The sequence below is a fragment of the Ceratotherium simum genome, unplaced genomic scaffold, assembly GCF_057802395.1.
Source record: "Ceratotherium simum simum isolate JZ-2026a unplaced genomic scaffold, ASM5780239v1 HiC_scaffold_43, whole genome shotgun sequence".
Taxonomy (NCBI): domain Eukaryota; kingdom Metazoa; phylum Chordata; class Mammalia; order Perissodactyla; family Rhinocerotidae; genus Ceratotherium; species Ceratotherium simum.
Genome location: NW_028261259.1, coordinates 2905038 through 2919305, shown reverse-complemented (window position 1 = coordinate 2919305; position 14268 = coordinate 2905038). Strand labels below are relative to the sequence as shown.

General features: G+C 40.1%; 1 long non-coding RNA gene across 1 annotated transcript; it reads right to left on the bottom strand.

Annotated features, from left to right (window-relative positions):
- Positions 1 to 7849: 7849 nt before the first annotated feature.
- Positions 7850 to 14268, bottom strand: LOC147911394 (uncharacterized). Its single transcript, XR_015551115.1, has 2 exons — positions 14107 to 14268; positions 7850 to 12149 (listed from the first exon to the last, which is right to left on the bottom strand). It is a non-coding gene; the product is annotated as an uncharacterized LOC147911394 (long non-coding RNA).

Below are 14268 nucleotides of genomic sequence, written 5' to 3'. Positions count from 1 at the left end.
TTCACCCCCTACCTGCATGGAGCCCACAAATCTGCCAGAGGTGCAATCCCAGGTCTTCTCAGTTCTCTGAGCACCCATCCAATCCTGGGCATGTACATTACACTCCAGCTTCTCTGGTAGATGCAGTGGCCTTTCTAAGCTTTCATTCCCCAAAAAACTTTCTCCTCAGATGCCTCCTTTCCAGCTATTTATGTCTCTCTCCTGTCCTGGACATCATCCCTTGCGCAGGCATCTACCAGTAGCATAGACCTTTAAATGTTTCATCAGACAATGACACCACCAGGAAAGTCCCTCCAGCCTGAGGGGGAGAAATATGTGTCACCTTCTGCGCTGTTCCCTCAGGGGCCCGAAAGACAGATCACCACCACCCCGTCACATAATCACCCTATTTTAAGAAGCAGGTTAGTATTTGTCTCCTGGCATGAGGGAGCCATGCAAGGAATCTTTCCTCCCATCCTCACGACCTCTGCTGTACCAGAGAATGGCAGCGGGTAGGCATTAACCAAAAACACCACAATGCTTTCTGACCCAAATTCAGCCATGTTTCCTTCACTAATCACTCCTCTGGATGCTGTCAGTTTTTTATTATATTTCCGAGTTCTGAAACACATGATTCTGTCAGTATTGTCCAACTGAACGGTTGCTTCAGTGGAGAGACTTGTTCTGTGTGTACCTTAATTTGCCGTTTTTGTTAACAGAACTGGGGAAATGCTTTGATATGTCACCTTTGTCCTTTTTCTCCTTCATGTTTCTTTTGTTTGGTGGTTGCTTCTCAAAAATTATTTCATTTTGTGAATTTTCTCTTCCATATGAATTTAAGAATCACCATCACGATTTCAAAAAACATTATGATTTTTAAGTTTATTACATTGAATCAAGTACTTTTGAGGAAAACAACCCCTCCGTTATTGTTGGTGAAAACAACTCCTCTGATATTGTCACCATTCATATCTGCCTGAGCCAGCTCCCAACCTCAACTTGAGAGCAGAGGATGTAGTCGGTTGAATAACGTCTCCCAAAGATTCAAGTTCACCCGGAACCTCAGAATGTGACCTTATTTCGAAACAGGTCTTTGCAGATGTGATTAAAGATCCGCAGATAAACTCATCCTGGATTCAGGGTGGGCCCTCAATTCAATGACTGGTGTCCTTATAAGAGGAGAGGATCCAGAGACATGGAGGGAAGAAGATCACATGAAAGACGTAGGCAGAGATTGGAGATCTGCTGCCACAAGACAGGGAAGCAGGTACCACCAGGAGCTGGAAGAGGTGAGGGAGGATTCTCTGCTGCTGATAAACTCTGAAGCAATTGTAGGGCTCCCCTTTGTTCTCATTCAAACCATCAAAACCTAATAGTACCTTGTCTTAAAAATTCTGATTATCACCTGGCTTACATCATTTAAATTTGGGTTTAGTCACATTGAATCTGAGGTCAAATAGTAAACTCAAAAGCTTCTCTAGTAAGCAGAGAATCAGATGAGAAATAAGGACTATATATAGATACAATTCAAAGTCACTAATAGTTTCATAAAACACAAGCAATTTGTTATAATATTAATGACATGATAAAAATCTCTAATTCTATCATTTATAATTACAACAAGTAGGCACATGGCTATTTAAATGTTCATTTTAATTAACTGAAATTACATAAAATTTAAATTTCAGTTCCTCAGTCACCTTTGCTTTATTTCAAGTACTCAGCAGCCACATGTGACAGTGCAGATATAAAACTCTTCTATCACTGCAGAAAGTTCGATTGGACAGAGATAAGCTACTGCACACTAGGTCAATCCTTTGGTATAAAATACATGCTAACACTGGAATAAAGAGAAGATTTTGTACATTTTTAGTACTCATGTACAGCTAATTGTAATTCTTATTTTCTTATAAAATTTCCTTTCAGATCAAACTTCTTCCTTTTATTAATGTAATTCAGGATTTAGTCATTTACAACTGGGAGTACTGTAGTAGTTGCATCAAATGGCAGTAATCATATTATAATCTACCTCAAGCACTAAAACAAGAATAGTCTTCTCTGAGGGAATTTAGACTGTAACTTCACTCTTCTCCAATGGCCCCATTCCTTTACATAAACTTGTCAGCATAGTATTTATTGCCTTCTAACATCATTTTTCCTGGGTAGAAAAATTACTCTTGACTTATTGTCTAACCCTGTCAAAGTATCTCGCCATCATAAAAGTCACATTACCAGGACTTTAACATACATAAAATTTAAGATTACCAGCATTTTGAATGATCTCAGAAAAGAAAAATTCATTCTGGGGGCCAGCCCCGTGGCGTAGCAGTTAAGTGAGCACGCTCCGCTGCTGGCGGCCCGGGTTTGGATCCCGGGCGCACACCGACACACTGTTTATCAGGCCATGCTGTGGTGGCGTCCCACATAAAGTAGAGAAAGATCGGCATGGATGTTGGCTCAGGGCCAGTCTTCCTCAGCAAAAAGAGGAAGACTGGCATGGATGTTAGCTCAGGGCTGTTCTTTCTCACCAAAAAAAAAAAAAATTGATTCTGATATTGAGCTTGATGTAGAAATCAACCATTTGTCTTATGATCAAACTTCTCTGTCTCCTACCTTTGAAGTGGTGCAGACTGTATCTCTCTGTATTTACCATATGCACCTGATGCTACAAATATTTAAGGCTAAGGTCTCTTTCTTGATTATAAGCTTCAGAGAAGAATCTCAAATTTTAGTATTTGATGGTATCTACCACACAGTACTTGCTCAATCATCTAAATTAAATAACTATCTGAGGACACACAACTGTAGTTCTGAAAGCAGCAACAAGAGAGATGTGAAATAGTTAACAGAAGCTTTTCATTAAGAAAAGAGCCCCCTACTATTTTTGTGCCTTATGCCTCAGCTCTGAGAGATACTGTAGACATTAGATCCCAAAAGCCAGTAGCGCGTAATTACCCAGAACTTTTCACGTCTGTGTATTTTAATCCCAAAGATAACTTAGGTCTCACTTAATCTATCCACACCAAGGAAACTTTTGAACGCAGTTTAACATTTACTTAAAGCTGACTTTTGATTAAGCAGTCACCTCATATCACAGGGACAGATAATATACTCTTAATTATGAAAAGCAATTTTCTCAGTCATTCATACATAAGAACTTGATTCTGGTACAAGAGATTCCCAGAGTACCTCCTTAAAATCTGTGGTTCTGACCAGTCCATTCACATGGACTGTATTACACTCCCAGGGGTATCCCTCAATACAGGTAGCATTTATTCAGCTATGCTTCCTTTTTTCTCCTTCCTCCACCTGAGACTAAACCACACAAAAACTTCAGCAGAACACTGAATAAACCTCAGGGTAAAGAACTGCAAAGCTAGGATGTCCAACACATTCTCTTTATTAGGGAACTTGCACATCTTTGTTGGGGACTATGATCTCTGTAAAAAACCTTCCTCTCCATCATGCCTCTGGATACCATTTGTTCTTCCTTCTTTCCAAACTACGTCATTTCTCATCATTATCAAGAGGACAAAACTTAAAGAGCTCTGTGAAAACCTGCCATACAGCCCACTACTTTAGTCCAATAATTTGCCCAATTCTATTTTCTTTCACCTCACTTGCATACCTATATGCCCCATGAATTTAAATATACTCACTTCCTTGACTGTGCATTTAAACCTGGCTATTCCATTATCACCTCTAGATCATAATATATTTCTCCAAGTTAATTTATAATTTTAAAACATGGCAAGATATTGAATGACTCCAGGTAAATAGCTTCATATATATGCATATGAATTTAATATGCATACAAATCTCCTGGGAATATTGTTAAAATGAAAATTTTGATTCCATAAATCTGGGACACACAGGGGAACTTTTAGATGAAGGAATCATTCTGACAGTACTGTGGCGGAGAATCAATGATTCTATGCATTTGTCAAAGCCCACAAAACTGTGTAGCACAGAGTGTATGTAATACGTGCAAGTTTAAAAAAAATCAACCCATGTGACTGAGTATCCCAAGATGGAATGCAAACTGTGACAAATGAATCTAACATTATTATAAATTTATGATATCACCATACTGAAGGGGGTTGGGGGGCAGAAGCTAACTTGAGTAACTTTGGAAAACGGGTGTTTTGACTAGAAACTGTAAGGCTAAATATAATAGGAACTGTACACTGTACGTAAACACTGTATTCTAGTTGGTAAATTTGTTTCTTCTGTGAGAATAGCCTAGAAATTCTGCAACTGCTTTACCCATATGCTGAGGGTGAAGAGTATGGATGGTAGGTAGAGGATGGTGGGAACCAGGTTTCTCTGTTGGAGATAGAAATTATAAAGGAGCAAGAAAGGAAGGTTAGGATGAATCCTGTAGTTCAGGATTATAGCTGGAGACATCAGTACAAACTCAAGTTTACCTTAATATGTATACAGATGGACAGATACAGAAAGAACTATAGATATGCCGATATACGTGGTTTACTATATATACATATGTTACTAGCTCTGTCTGCTTTGTCTGCTGAGAGGGCCTAGAAGTAGTGACACCTGAGTAGCAATGAGCATACCCAGCACCCAAATCTGCTTTCTAATACCCTTTTCTCCAATAAAAGGAACCAGAGCTCTTTGGAGAAATGACTGACTCTAGGGCAAAAGAATGGGAATGTGTAAAAAGGACACAGAAGCCAACTCGAAAGAAAGCTCACAATGGGCAAGGCTAGAACAATTTGAGCAACAAAATAAATTTATTGGATTATAGCCCAAAGTATAAAATACATATACATAAGTCCATGCTTATATAAATGAATGAGTGACTAAACGGGGGAGAAATGACTTCTCTACAGAAGAATTCCATTATAATATATGTAGATACTCCCTCCCAGCAGGAGATGGAACTTAATTCCCACTCCCTCCACCCCCTTGAGAGTGAGCCAGACACAGTCACTTGCTTCCAAAGAATACAGCATGGAAAGGGAAAAACAAACAGTAACTTTACAGTGGAGAAACCTGGCAAATACTACCTTGGCCAAGTGATGGACGTTATCATCAACAGTAATGTCACGTGGATATTATGCTCCCCATACGATGTGACTGGAAGAACACTTCATCTCTGTGATATTCGTGCTAAAAACTGATAACCCTAGTTTATCCTAACAAAAATATCAGACTAATCCAAACTGGGGGACATTCTACAGGACACCTAGCCAGTACTTCTGATGACTGTTAAGGAAATCAAACAAAGGCTAAGAAACTCTCACAGAACAGAGGACACTGGAGAGAGCTGACAATTAAACATAACATGGTACCCTGGGTTGAATCCTGGAATAGAAAGAGGGCATTAATGGAAAAGTCAATGAAATCCAAGTGAAGTTTGAAATCTACTTTTTTTTTTTGGTAAGAAAGATTAGCCCTGAGCTAACATCTGCTGCCAATCCTCCTCTTTTTGCTGAGGAAGACTGGCCCTGGGCTAACATCTGTGCCCATCTTCCTCCATTTTCTGTGGGACACTTGCCACAGCATGGCTTGATAAGTGGTGCATACGTCTGCGCCCAGGATCCGAACCTGCGAACCCTGGGAAGGACAGCATGTGAACTTAACCACTACACCACCAGGCTGGCCCCAATAGCTTTTTTTTTTTTTTTTAATGGTTATAAATCTGGTTTCTCCTTCTAGAGAATGGGACTCATAATACTGTGAACATCACAGGAGTTTTGTGAGGATGAACTGTGATAAATTCACATAATGCACCATGTACTGTGCACCATGCCTGGCTCAGTCAGAGTTAAGAGCTCAATGATTATTGGTTGCATTATTGTTTCTAGAGCAATGAAATGTACCCAGCCTCTTGATGGCAGGGCCTATGACACCGTTCTTTGGGAGTTCCCAGAAAATAAAAACGATGTATAACAACATCAGTAACAAAAAAAGCGGCAAGGTGCTGAATGAACCGCTTCATATATATGCGTATGAATTTAATATGAATACGAATTACTGGAGAATCTTGTTAAAATGAAGATTCTGATTCAGAAGGTCTGGGGTAGGGGCCAAGGTTTTACATTTTGAACAAGCTCCCAAGTGACGCCAATGCTGCTGGTCCAAGGACCAAAATTGGGGCTGCAACTTTTCTATTTCTGCATGTTTTTAAATTTTCCTTAAAAAATACAAAAAAGTTTTCTCCATCTATTCTTTATCTCTTCACCACAAAAAATACTCTTATTTTTAAACCCAACTATATCACATGTAACCCACCAGTCGTCAAGATCTTAAATAAGCAACTATTTCAACAGGACAGTCTTCCCCGCTTATAGGCAGTTTTGCCTTCCACAGTTTCAGTTACCTGCAGTCAACTGTGGTCTGAAAATATTAAATAGAAAATTCCCAACTTCGTAAGTTTTAAATTTCGTGCTGTTCTGAGTAGCATGATGAAATCTCGCTCCATCCCACCTGGGACGTGAATCATCCCTTTGTCCAGCGTATCCACGCTGCATAAGCTACCTGCCCATTAGTCACTTAGTAGCTACCTCAGTTATCAGATTGACTATCGCAGTATCACAGTGCTTGTGTTCTAACAACCATGGACATCATCTGCTTATGACATCCAACCATCAACATCATCATGGCTCAGTGATCCTCCTCATGTATTGTCAGAAGGTCAATATTAACCTAGCGCTACATCACAATGCCTAGATCATTCACCTCACTTCATCTCAACATGTAGGCATTGTATCATCTCACATCCTCACAAGAGGAAGGGTGAGTACAGTACAATAAGGTATCTTGAGAGAGAGAGACCACATTCACAGAACTATTTTTACAGTATATGGTTATAACTGTTCTATTTTATTATTGTTGTTGTTAATCTCTTACTGTGCCTAATTTATAAATTAGACTTATCACAGGTATGAATGCACAGGAAAGAATATAGTATATACAGGGTTCTGTATTATCCGCAGTTTCAGGCATCCACTTGGGGTCTTGTAACACATCCCCCGTGGATAAGGGGAGGCTACTGTACAAAAAAGGGGTAACTACACATTAATGTTTGCCCCCACATGATCTCATACCTATGTAGATAAAAGTAATGTCTTGCAAAGTCAAGTCATATACAATTCTCTTAGCCTTATCACTTAAAAAAGCCTCAATACTTTACAGTAACCTAGATTAACCACAATGCTAGGAAATTGTGTGAAAATTTTAATTTGGTAAATTCTGTTTGGAAACAGAGTATCCTATTACTAAGGCTCCTGCTTAACGATTTGAGTTTTCAAAGGGTAAGAAGCGATCTTAGATGATCTTAGATTTAGTAGCATATACAGGATATTTGAGAGAAAAAAGAGGAAAGATGAAGAAAGCACAGGCTGAACTGAGAAATAGGGAATAACAAAAAACGAGATGTAAGAGAGTCACACTTCCCTGCAATTAATGACATCACAGAAAATTTTAAAAACCAGTTTCCTTAACTCAATGATTTCTAGCCATTCTGGCTTTGTGATTTCACACTTTCCCATCCTCCTTAAAATGTTTCTTAGCACAAACTTTGGAAATTTAAAAAATGACATTTGTTTTAAACTCTGAGATAACTGCAAAATAAGCTCAACAAACACCATCGTAACTGGTGTTGACGTTAAAAACTGTTCAAATTTATCTAGTGAAGGAAACTAACTGATTTTGATGGCAAGAAATCTTTCTGTATGTGTACACAGAAACACAATGTTTCCACAAACAGTATCCCATAGTAGAATTCAACAGGACACTAACAGACACATGGTGCAAACTGCGCCCTGTGTTCACATTAACTCTGAACTGGTTTTCCTTAAAGATTTTTATTTATTTTTTTTTTTGCCCCCAAAGCCCCAGTACATAGTTGTCTGTCACAGCTGCACATCCTTCTAGTTGCTGTATGTGGGACTCGGCCTCAGGCTGGACAGAGAAGTGGTGCCTTGATGCACACCCGGGATCCGAACCCGGGCCGCCAGCATCGCAGCGCGCGCACTTAACCACCAAGCCACAGGGCCGGCCCAAGAACTGGTTTTCCTTAAATTTAACAGGTCATTTAGGCTCTAGCTTCTCAAAGCCTTGAAAAAGCCTTTTAAAAGTCTGAATTTCTAAAAAGGAGATTTTCATTTAGAACACTTCCAGTGATCATATTCCCTATTTACTGCCTACCCAAAACACTTTAAAAGTTGAGATCCAAAGATTCTCGAACCATAAAACGATAATTAAAATATTTTCTATAAGCCAAGGAAATTGAAGTGTTACAGGTCAACAAAGCTCAATTGCCAGCTAGAGATTAATTCTAAATGGTTAAGACCATTATAGCACATCACTAACAACCTTCCTCACCCTGTAAGAATTTTTCAAGAGCATAATAGATAGAGACTAATTAAAGTGATTCAAAGAAATTCTCAAATTTACATGGACAAACATATTATTAAAAATTTAATCTACAGGCAAGCAGAGAAATTCTTCTGAGTATTAAGCATGGATCAATCATCCAAAAATGAGCAAAATATGATAATATATTTCTGGTCTTTACCCATAAATCTAGTCCTGGAGTAAATCATCATTCAAGATAATTTTAAAATAAAAAATATCTACCCAGGATTTGAAAAATTTGGTTGCAAATAACAACACATCCAAACAGTGAGGAATTGATGCTCTGAAATCTTCCCATAGTATCTTCAGAAAGCTTAACTTCAGTTACATAATAAACTTTGTGCTTGAGTTGAAACTGATGTACAGGTGCATCCTGACCCAGATTTCTTAGTAAATAAGTTTCAAAACTGTCTGTTATAGCACAGCCCAAGAGACATTTTCCTATGTATTCTTCTTCCCTTCAGTCAATGGTTATAGAGAGCTTTCTACATGGAAAGAATCAAAAAACCATTTTTTTAGTAGAAAGCTAATTATACCAACCAAAAATGCTAAATGACTTAAGTCTATTTCATTTCATAAACTTCATTTTCATAAAGGAAAAAGAAACGCTAAAGCAAAAATACATTTAAAAATTCTAGCCAATAAAAATCAAATTTTACTTTAAAAACTATTTACAGTGTATATTAATTTTAAAAGGAGAGCATATTTCTCCTCTCATCACTCTATATTAACATTCATAGTTACTGAAACTTTTGTTGTTTGCAAGAAAATCCCTATGTCTATAAAGTTCACCTCCTCACTCTTTTAACTAACTAGGCACAATCTCCCTTCTCTGTACTGCCTTTATTTTTTTTTTTAAAGATTTTATTTATTTTATTTTTTCCCCCCAAAGCCCCAGTAGATAGTTGTATGTCATAGCTCCACAACCTTCTAGTTGCTGTATGTGGGACTCGGCCTCAGGATGGATGGAGAAGTGGTGCCTCGATGCGCACCCGGGATCCGAACCCGGGCCACCAGCATTGCAGCGCGCGCACTTAACCACCAAGCCACAGGGCCGGCCGTGTACTGCCTTGTTATAAAAGCTTTGGGGAGGGGGTCTCAGGGTTAGTAACAATGACAGTAGAGCAAAGGAAAAGGATAGCATAACAGCAGTAAGGAAGAAAATGAAAGCAAAATAGAAGCAGGTCTTCCTCCTCCTGATAAACAAACACCAAGGCAGTCGAAAGAATTAGATAACTCGACAACCATACTTCTCAGAAGCACATACCTTGTATGGTAGAAATGATGACTCAGAATAATTACAGAATATGCTTTGCAATTATTTTAAATGAGTATGCATTATAAAAGACTCCTGTAAGTAAATCTGCTTTCACAGGGTTTAACTTTTTTCAACTATACCATCTAATTTGACTTACTACTCACCTTTGCTTTAGATATGGCAGTAAAATATATAAAAGATTACTCGAACAGGTAAGCGGTGAGAATATAACAGCACGCGATCTCTCCCCATACTCAACAAGAGGATTTACTCTCAAGAGGCTTACTTCCTATTTTCCAGGTAGTTTTGTTCCTGTGTCTCCTCTAGGTATTTCTACCTATCAACCATTTCATTGCTCACTAATGAAGAAGACAATGCAGGACAATGTGACTCTCCTATTTACTTACTATAGTCAATATACCTGTAGAGATCTGAATCAAAACTGAGATTCAAAAGTCTTCTAATTTACCTCTCAACTCTGGTGATTCATAAAGTTTTAGATAACAGAGTTTGACTAGAATCACCAGAAACTCTGTTATCTAAAATTTTATTACACATTGTAAAAGTGATAGGATGAAACTTCAAAATCATTTAGTTCAACTCTTAATTACTTTACAGTTGAGAAATCATTCAGAGAACTAGTTAGATGGTGTCAACTCAGGTTTTGTAACTCCAGACCAACACTTGTTCTGCTAAATCATGCTGCTTTCCGTAACTACTCCTTCTTCTCTATGATGTTCTTGTTATCCAAACAGTGCACCTGTGAAAGCTGATAAACTCAAGTATTCCTAGAATGACCAGAAAATCCCAAGTCTCAGGTCAAATACATATACCACTGCTTCATTTTCTACCCCAACATTTTTTCTGAAACCCTCCTAACTGCCAAAACTTTCCTGTTTCTTGTCCATCACATTTCTCTATCACTATAATTAATGTTTTAGTTATCTAGTACCCTATGTTACATAAAACATAATGCTAATCATAATAAGCAAATATTGAGTGCTCATTATATCAGGAACTATATTAAGACCTTGAGATGTAGCATCTCACTTAATTCTCAACTTCAAATAAGATAAATAATACCGTAATCCCCATTTCAAAACTGCAAAAATCAAAGCCTCAGAAGTTAATTTGTTTTTCTTTTTCTTTTTTTTTTTTTGCTGAGGAAGATTGGCCCTGAGCTAAGATGTGTTGCCAATCTTCCTCTTTTGGCTTGAGGAAGATTCACCCTGAGCTAACATCTGTGCCAGTCTTCCTCTATTTTGTATGTGGGTCGCCGCCACAGCATGGCCACCAATGAGTGATGTAGGTCGGTGCCCAGGAACTGAACCCGGGCCACTGAAGCAGAGCACACCAAACTTAACCACTAGGCCATGGGGCTGGCCCCAGAGGTTAAATAATTTGTCCTAATTCACAGAGCTAACCATAAGTAGAACTGGGATAAGTAACCAGGCAGTCTCACTCCAATGTCCATATTCCTGATCTCTACATACGATAAGTATATATAACTACATGGATTTTATTATTAATATGCAGATAACTCAAAATTTGGGGGCTACAGAAGAATTTAAAGAGTCTTTGTATTTGAAGAGGCTTCTTTCACATTAAAATAGCTTAATATGGCTTATTCCCATAAACTATATCTTCCTTAAAAAGACATGGCCCAAGTAAGAACTCTTAACTCACTCATATATAATTAAAACTCAAATTAAAGAAAATAGGAGGAAAAAAGAGTTGCAACAATAATTTAACAAATATCCAGATCAGCATTGTCCAAAAGAACTTTTTGTAGTGATAGTAATGTTTTCTATCTGCACCATCCATCATGGTAGCCACTAGCCACATGTGACTGTTCAGCATTTGAAATGTGTCTAGTGTGATTGAGTAACTGAATTTTGAATATTGTGTAATTTTAATTAATTTACATTTAAACAGACACATGTGGCTAGTGGCTACTATATTGGACAGCACAGGTAGAAGATAAAATGCCAGAAAAAGATGAGGAAAGAAATTCTTATTGCCTTTATTTAGAGAGTGCACTAACAGTCAAATCAATTTAAATCTCTTTTCCTACTTGTTCTAGCTTCAGTTATTAACCCAAACAATATATACCTCCAAGGAGATTTAAGTAACCCAAACTTCTATACTTAAATTCTTCTTTGTGTATCTCAAAGGAAAAAAATAACTAAAACCTGTATTATCAACAAAGCTCCTTATATTAGAAACTTTTTACTGTTTGGATACCTAAGAGGAAGAATTTGAACCTGAAAACTGCCATCTACTAAGAAAACTAAAAGGAGTCACACAAGTTTTCCATTCTCTTCATAATACTTGATTCTCCACTACTGTTTCTAACACTTTCTTCATCACTGTGTCCATTCATTGTAAATATCAAGTTTTAAAATAAAATATAAATCTTCCCAGTTTAAAAGATGAATATAAATACTGACTCCTCCTTGAATACCAAAAATTCACAGACGAATTTTCTTCAACATTCACAGGTTTCCTGGGACCCTTTTTGATTCACCTAAAGAAAACATATTAGGAAAATAAGAAAACTTCCTGTAGAGAAAAAGATAAGTCTATTTAGAACTTATACAAATCTACCTAGGCCAATCAGAAATACCTAGGCTTCCATTAACTACATTCCTGACTACTTACTAGAATTTATAGCACACCAGTGCTTATTTTTGACAGAAGAAATCAGAAAATCTGCTGAGTGATAAAACTTTTAGACTAACTGCAGCTGTGTAGCGATACATATATACACATTATGGATAACTAGCTAACTAAAGAAAAACGGTAATATATAACATATACATACATTCCAAGAATAGAAAACGGAGTCTTATTAGATACTTTGTCAAACCAAGTAAGGGGGGAAAAGGTTACCTTTAATCAAACACTAATTCATATCACCAAGAACTTCATACACTTGAATGAGGCAAAGTTTTGAAAATGCTCACATAAGAACAGAAGAATAAAAGGGTATCATACAATCTTCGCAAAAACTGTACAGGTCAAAATAAATGTGTACTTTCACAGGTAAGCCGACAGTGGAATGATAAAATTTAAATAATATTTATCCAGGTTGGACTTGCGGAGATTCCATTAAAAAAAAAAAAAGGTAATGGAATATACACTATGATTTTTTAAGTAACGGGTTTGGGGCAGAAATCACGGACCAAGACACAGCATTCCCACCTTTCAAGATTTCAGCACAACACTGGAGAGTCACCTACAAGCCATCCACGAATAAACAAAGGAGATCTCTGGCAGGGGAGGGAGAGGAAGAAGCGGGGGAAGGAGACGTCAGATCCTTCCCCAGCCAGAAAGGACCGAGATAGCCGACTGAGAGCAGAGCTGTCCTCCGACCTCAGCAAAGAGAATTCAGTCCTACGATGATCTCCATTCCACAAAAAAAGAGGAGGAAAACAGGCTGTTGCCAACTTAATCACAGCAAACTCTACATCTAGATCGAGATTTTAATTCTCCAGAGACTAAGGTCCAGTAGACTCTTTGCAAGAACTGGTTATCCAAAAAGTAACTCTTCCACGCAACATTTATTCCTCATGTTAAATACTAATTCCAACCCGTCAAAGAGCTTTACTGTTAAACAAGTCTTAAAAATCTAGGTACTCAAACAAACCGCCTCTTTCCCGAAAGTCTCTCTGCGTTGAGAAAGTTCACTCCTCTTTTCGTTCTTTCCTTTTCACCTTCCTTTCGCTCCTCAAAACGGCTTTCTCTGGACATTCTAACTTCCTTTTCCCCCTCATCTGCCTTCTCCGAGTCAGTCCTCTTTCTGAGGCCCTTCTCACAGCCCTAAGTTCTGAAGCTCCAGGCGCACGCAGCTCTCTCCAGCCTTTCCCGCGTCTTAACAATGAAGTCAAACCTCCCCAACCCTCCTCCCCTGTGCCCGCTCCTTGAACAGTTGCTCTGCTCCTGCTGAGTTTCCGAAGCGGTGCTCGAAAGGAGGCTGGAAACCTTCCTCCTCCCTCCTCCGTCCATCGCAGCTTCGCTCCAGTCAGTCTCCCAGCCGGACGCACACTCCCACCCCCGTCCCTCCCAGGGCCTCCATGCCGGTCCCTGAGTCTCTCTTCCCGCCTCACACTTCCCGCGGCCCCGCTCCGCGCCCTCCCGGGCTCGCCTGGGCCGCCGCCGCCCCCCACGTGCCGGGAGGCCGGGTCGCGGCGGGGGCGACGCGCCGGCCAAGCGCTCGCCGCTCGTGCTCCGCGGCTCCGCCCTCGCGGCCCCGCCGTGTCCACGCCGAGGAGGCCCGGGCTCCGCCGCCCGCCGGCGCTAGGACGCGCTCCGCGGCGCCGCCTGCGCTCGCCACTCACGCGCCCCCCGCGCGCCGAGCCCGGCCGCCGCCGCCGCCGGCCCTCGCAGAGCCGCCCCGACCTTCGCCCGGCGCCCCCGCCCCCGCCCGGCCGGCTCCCGGCCTCCCCGCCACGTCCTGACCCGCCCGCCGCCCCCTTTCTTACCGGCGGCCGTGCAGGCTTCGCGGGGGCGGAGGGAGCCCACTCAGGTCTCCGCCGTCGGGTGAGTCCTCGGGCTCCGGGCGTCTCGGGGTAAGCAGGAGTCCGTGAGGGGGAGGGGGGAGGGGAAGCCCCGGCCCGCGGCTCCCACGCGCGACCCCTGCGGAG